This window comes from Mya arenaria, chromosome 17 (assembly GCF_026914265.1).
Source record: "Mya arenaria isolate MELC-2E11 chromosome 17, ASM2691426v1".
Lineage (NCBI taxonomy): Eukaryota > Metazoa > Mollusca > Bivalvia > Myida > Myidae > Mya > Mya arenaria.
In genome coordinates this window covers 29,401,112-29,408,800 of record NC_069138.1, presented here as the reverse complement: position 1 = coordinate 29,408,800, position 7,689 = coordinate 29,401,112, and positions in this window count along the sequence as shown.

The following is a 7,689-nucleotide window of genomic DNA, read 5'->3' as shown; positions in this document are numbered from 1 at the left end:
CGACACCAGAAATACTAGTACATTGAGTACGACACCAGTTATACTTGTACATTGAGTACGGCACCAGAAATACTAGTACATTGAGTACGACACCAGTTAATCTTGTAGATTGAGTACGGCACCAGACATACTAGTACATTGCAAATGGAACCAGAAATACTAGTACATTGAATACGGCGCCATACATACTTGAACATTGAGTATGGCACCAGTTATACTAGTACATTGAGTACGGCACCAGAAATACTAGTACATTGAATACGGTGCCAGACATACTTGAACATTGAGTACGGCACCAGAAATACTAGTACATTCAGTACGGCACCAGACATACTAGTACATAAAGTACGTCACCAGAAATACTAAGTCTATTATTTTGAGTACGGCATCAGGTATTTTGACATGGAGCCTAAACCCATCGTCAGATACCATCTTTTTACCCAATGCGTGACTCGCCATTAAAACGGAATGGGTCAATCATGGGTATCCATCAACGACCAAAAATAAATCTAGCTAATTCATGTTACCATTACGAATACATGTGACAAGGTTTCATTGAAATTCCTCCTAGGTTTAGGAGATAAAGACCGGACACTACATTCAACCCTTGACATATTGTTATGACCTTTATCTTGATCCGGCAAAACTTTTGTCAACATACGTTAACAGTAGTATGAGATATGGAGTATACACAAAAATACCATTCGGAACTCCTCCGCCATTTTTTTTATGAAAACAACCTCGGATGTATGCCGGTACATCAGTTGAAGTAGTTCGTAGTTTTTTTAATTATATCATTAATTAAGATTAGGGTTTTAGAGTTGTATTTATTGATCTTAGTTTAAATTGATTGCCAGTGAAGTGTATTATTGCAAACATAATTACGATTTCCATAACTGCTAATTAAAATTACTACGCAATCTACTTGCAGCGGACTTAAACGTACCTCTTTTTGAGTATGTAAACCGTCCAAATACATCCGAGGTTGTTTTCTGAAAAAAATGGCCGAGGAGTTCCGAATGACAAAAATACATGCCAGCAAGCTTTGACCTATTGTTATGACCTTTATTTTGAACCAGCGATAGTTTCGTCAGCACACGTCAACTGAAGTTTGAGTTATTGAGCAGTCACAAAATACATGTACGCCTTCTTGAACCAGGAATTTCTCGGTTCTTTAACATACTCCAACAGTTGTATGAGATACAGAGTGGACAAAAATACATGCTTGTGCATGACCCAGACAAAATACCAAGGTAAAACCCCATGATCTAGAACTGTGACCTTTATCTTGAAACAGAGATACATTTGTCAACATACGTCAACAAATGTATGCGGTATGGAGAAGACAAAATACATGCCAGCAACCCTTGTCCTATTGTCGTGATCTTTATCTAGAACCTGCGATATGTTTGCCTTTAAACTCCCACTGATGTATGCGGTATGGAGAAGACAAAATACATGCCAGCAACCCTTGACCTATTGTCGTGACCTTTATCTAGAACCAGCGATAGGTTTGCCTATAACTCCCACTGATGTATGCGGTATGGAGAAGACAAAATACATGCCAGCAACCCTTGACCTATTGTCGTGATCTTTATCTAGAACCTGCGATAGGTTTGCCTATAAACTCCCACTGATGTATGCGGTATGGAGAAGACAAAATACATGCCAGCAACCCTTGACCTATTGTCGTGACCTTTATCTAGAACCAGCGATAGGTTTGCTTATAAACTCCCACTGATGTATGCGGTATGGAGAAGACAAAATACATGCCAGCAACCCTTGACCTATTGTCGTGACCTTTATCTAGAACCAGCGATAGGTTTGCTTATAAACTCCCACTGATGTATGCGGTATGGAGAAGACAAAATACATGCCAGCAACCCTTGACCTATTGTCGTGATCTTTATCTAGAACCTGCGATAGGTTTGCCCATAAACTCCCACTGATGTATGCGGTATGGAGAAGACAAAATTCATGCCAGCAACCCTTGACCTATTGTCGTGATCTTTATCTAGAAACTGCGATAGGTTGGCCTATAAACTCCCACTGATGTATGCGGTATGGAGAAGACAAAATTCATGCCAGCAACCCTTGACCTATTGTCGTGACATTTATCTAGAACCTGCGATAGGTTTGCTTATAAACTCCCACTGATGTATGCGGTATGGAGAAGACAAAATACATGCCAGCAACCCTTGGCCTATTGTCGTGACCTTTATCTAGAACCTGCGATAGGTTTGCCTATAAACTCCCACTGATGTATGCGGTATGGAGAAGACAAAATACATGCCAGCAACCCTTGACCTATTGTCGTGACCTTTATCAAGAACCAGCGATAGGTTTGCCAATAAACTACAACACATGTATGAGGTATGTAGTAGACAACATACATGCAGAAACCCTTGACCTATTGTTGTGATCTTTATCTTGAACCAGCAATATGTTTGTCAATAAACTCCAACAGATGTACTAAGTATGGAGCAGACAAAATACATGCCACCAACCTTTGACCTACTGTTGTGACCTTTATCTAGCACCAGCGATAGGTTTGTCAATGAACTCCAACATTTGTATGGGCTACAGGGCAGAAATTTTTTTATTAAAAAAAATAATTCTGAGGCCAATAATAAGAATTCAATACAGTATCTCCCGAATGAAGATTAGGTGAGCCCTTACTAAAATTGCTAAAAAAACCCCAGTCTGATCTGTCAAAAACATATCCGCCCTGCTTTTTTATACGGCTTAATAGAAGAACACCTTTTTTTTTTAAATTGACATTGGGTACAGCTTTGTAAACGAACTCCATTTTTAATTGGATGAAATTGACTTCAACAAATATCACTATTTGCCTTTGATAATCTTGGAATTTGGAGTATGTGTATACTTTTGTTTGTTGTTACACGAAATTGCCCGTGACCCTTTGGCCTACTTTCTTACTTGTGATTGGTCAGCAAGCAAATTAAAAATCATATCAATTATTGAAGTAACATCATAACATCTGTCAAGTTTCAAAAAAAAAATCGCAACAAATTCGACATTATCACTTAGGTGGACGATTTAAGACTGACAGACAGGTAAACTTCTGGTTAGCGTACTGGTTAGCGCAGTCTCTTCTCACAAATAATGTTTGTGGTCACCAAGCCTGACTAGTGTTTTATCTTTCCTCAAAAACACAAGACACACTCCCACGCAACATCATGCCGACAAAAAATAAGTTAATATAACTTCATTCACAATCGTTGTAAAATAAATAAACTTCAAACTAAAAGTAAACCTGCATTACATCAAAAACAAAAATAAAGGTAATGACTTGTGTTTTCCTACGGGATTGTGGTCATATGTCGAGGGGTGAATGCGAAAAGGTTCTAAGTGACATTAAATAAAGAAGCAGATAGAACCTTTTCGCTTTCACCCCCTCGATGTGAGTTAGTTGTGGAGTAAACACATTCTTTTCTTTTTGACTATTGATAATACCTTGTTATTTATTTATTAGTAAAGATGGTTTGTCGAAATTACGGGTGCTATTTATATTTTAAGCGCCCGCCCTTATTTTACACAAAAACGCTTTAGTAAAACCTAGCGCAGTCTACGCCGCCTACAGAGCCCCGCCTTCGTTATTTTACCATATTGATTTGAGTTTGATTTAGAGTTAAGTTTATTAAAACACTTCGACAAACCGTTTCACAAAACCGCCACCTGATGGAGCTCTGTCAAACATTATTTTGGAAACATGTTTGTCGAAATGTTTGAGAAATTTAATCACCTTATTAAACTCCGGTATTACAACGAAGACGGGGCTCTTTAAGCGGCATAGACTGAAATTTGTTTCATTTAAAATGCTGAAGAAAAATAAAAGTAATCTTTTTATTAAGTCTCCATTCGGAGCAGGATATTGCCTTCCGTTGTAGCATTTATGACGTAATTTATCACGTGATATACACACACTGTTTAATAGTCAAAGAAACTTGCTATAACAGACGCAAACAAGTGCATTATATGTCTTTGGGAAGTCTCTAAGGGTTATATAAAATGGACATCGGAGTACTGGGGTTTAAACAGTATTTATAATGCAATATATATATATATATATATATATATATATATAATATATATATATATATATATATATATATATATTATATATATATATATATATATTCCATCGGAGGTCTTTGTGGGGGTAATTCATACACTTTAGAGAATGCACTTAACAGTACAGTAATTGTTTGACACTTCCATTCTAGCCCTCTCCATCTTTTAAATTAAATGGAAAACAACAACATGTGTTTAAGTTTCGCTCGCGGCTCGATTGTGTTTTTCTTTGGTAAAAATCCGTCGAACATTAAATTAAATAGGTGTGGTCTCACTGATGTTAAGTTACAATCAAGTCTCTTACACACGAGGGTAACAGAAATATGTCGCTATGTCATTGCCTGGTGTTTCTAACGTGCTTTTTGTGTTGTTGGGGTTATTTTCGACAAATCAGTACAATTTGATGCTAGATAGATTATCTTTTAATTCTATAAGATTTCACCAAATTCACATTTAATTGTCTCAATTTCTTGTATTTGTCTGCTTAAATAAAAAACAACCAATGAAAATGAGATACATATAAAAAAAATAAACTGCTTTGCACCAATCAAAATCTATTAACACCGTCTAGATTGGATTTGGTCTCATGGTTTCGTACTTGTCGAGTTTCAAACGAGGATTAAAATATGCCAACAAATTGTTAAATGAGCTGATACGGAGCAACCAAGCTCTATTCAAAGATGTGGTCAAAGCCTCTACTACATTTGCAGAATCTGACATCCGCTTAGCGGATTATCAAAACATAAAAAAGTGCAAAATTACTTAGTATCCAGGCTGACAAAATATGAGGAAAATACAATATACAGATGCCAGTGAAAGTTCAAACAGGGGAGTGAGGTTTTCGAAAAGAACAAACGTTTCTTTTAGATGAGTAAAATTTGTTTTGATTAAAGGGACACACGCGTTTTAAGTCCTTTCTTGTGTATTTTGTTTTGAAAACACAAGGTTTTATAAACACACCTCCTGGTTCCGTTTTACAGAATCATATTAAGAAAAGTTTAATATATTTTAAATAAAGTATTAATATTGAAAAAAAAATATTTTTTTGAAAAAAAAACCAACACCTAATTATTTAAAACGGATTTTTGTTTTTCATTTAAAAAAAAAGGTTTCATATTTGAATTGTAGAATATTCGCAAAGATTAACAATTTCAACGAGTGAAATAAAACAGTTAAGGAAATTGTTGATTTTAAGAAAAAGGTACAATTTTAACTTTAGATGGTTCCTTAATATGGTTATGGCGATATCTGTAGTTCTGGAAGTATATACATGTATAACTTTGTCCACCATCTTCTTATTTTTATTTTTCCAAAGTAAATTAAATAAAAAAGCATTTCTTAATATGAAAGTATTCCAGCAGCAATGAATCAATTCGAGTTCATCTGTTTACTGTACCTTTAATAAACATCAAACTGCAGATAATCAGCATGTTTGGAAACTCAATGAATCACACCCTTGATATTTTCAGACTGGTATAAAGTAAAACTCCTTTATCAACCGGCTTCAGTAATGTTTGCGATATTTCAGTGAATTCGCTCAAATATTGTAAGACCAAACCTTAACCAAATTAAACATTCTTCATTAAATATTTGTGTAAATCGGATGGTTAAAACTTTTTAAAAAAAGTGCAAAAGAAATCGTCATGAATAGCATATTTATACTCATAAATTCGTTGGTAATTTCAACATGTGTGTGTTCCTTTTCCGACTTAACACGCGAAAATGACGCAAGCGGGGCGGTAGTGGTTGGTAGCGTTATTTCTAAGTTACGCCGCAGTTGTTTATTCGACGACCACCTGTTGTACCTACGGCGTAAGGCTTACGTTGACACGCATGACGGTACTAATCCGTATACGTTTGTTATGGGATTTCAAGGAGGGATATGGAAGGTAATTCATCTCTTTACTATATTCATTAAACCATTCCTCCAAACAGATTTGCTGTCTTGTTTAATCACGATAAGTGTTTCTCTTGAAAGGCACCATTTAGTTTCCAATTAATTCCAACGTATCTATGCAATCATGAGTTGATATCTGAATGCAAATAATTGCACCAAATTCCGAAATTTTGAAGTAACCGAACTCACATCATACAACATAGTTGCTCCTGTTGGCCGGGTAACAAAATTGTTTACTTCAAAGAAATGAAAATTTGATTTTTAACAATGTGTGAATACCACGTGATAAATTACGACATAAATGCTTTCCATTTTGCTTCGAATGATGAATTAGATTTCAAGAGTTCAATATTTATTTAGATCATGGGTTATAACAACCATGTGATCAGAACAATAACGCTTTAACAAACAATTAATTAAACATATATATATAAACAAAGTGGACATATATTACATACAGTTTCCTATAATAGGAAATACTAAGACAAATAAGTCGTATTGTTTTTAAAGGAGAATGACTATTTGGCATTAGATAAAAGGGATTTGCAAAATATAGCCAGTTTAATAAGTTCTTTTTTGATTTTACTGTTCATTAATTGATCTAACTTAATACAATTAGAGTTACGACAAAAGTACAATTTAATATTTTTCTTTCTATCGTCTGAAAAATGTTGACATTCAAACAAGTAATGAACTTCATCATCTAAACTATTACTACTACACAAATGACATGTTCTACGAAATCTCTCAACATTTTGACCACGCCCTACTTCAATAGGAAATTTGTGATTCATAATTCTAAATTTAAGCAAATACAATGAAAGATTCTTCGGTAAAATATCAATATAAACAAAGACAACTTTTCTTTTTCTTCACCATTTTAAATGAAACAAAGGGCAGTCTATGCCGCTTAAAGATTATCGCCTTCGTTTTATTATCGGAGTTTGATTAGGTGATTTTTTTCCACAAACACTTCGACAAACTTGTTTCCAATATAATGTTTTGAAAATGCTCCATCAGGCGGTGATTTTGTGAAAAGGTTCGTCGAAGAATTTTAAGAAACTAAACTCTGACTAAATCAAACACTTAAACTAGTAAAATACCGAATGCTGGGCTATGTAAGCGGCGTAGACTGCACCATGTTTCATTTATTAAATATGGTGTACAGTTATCTTTGTTTAAAGTCTTCATTTGATGCAATATATTGACTTCCGACATAGTAGTTATGACGTAATTTATCACGTGGTAGACACACACACACTGACATACATTGGGTCAAACATATTTTTCAGATTGATGTCTCAGATTTCAATGCAACGAAGACAGAACGACGTCTGCAGACATTGCGAGATCAAATTTCGCAAAATTTTGCTATCAGATGGGATAAGGTAGCATATGATGATCTTAGAAAACCCCTGTATTCTGCCATCGCCTCTGAGCTGTCCGCCATTTTGAAATCTGGTAGTCAAGGTATTCCGATCACAACCGAGGCTCAAGCCTCGTTCTGGGCAAATGGTACCCAGCTTAAGGAGAAATTTATAAACGAAACAGCGGAACTGGAGAAAGGTAATTGTTTGTCACATGCACATATTTTTTATTAAGTGAACAAAAACAAAAGCGTCATTTAATCATTTATTGGGATCTAGGTTGGCTTACCTGTTTGTAAACTTCGTGTATATTAACCCTCGAGTATTGAT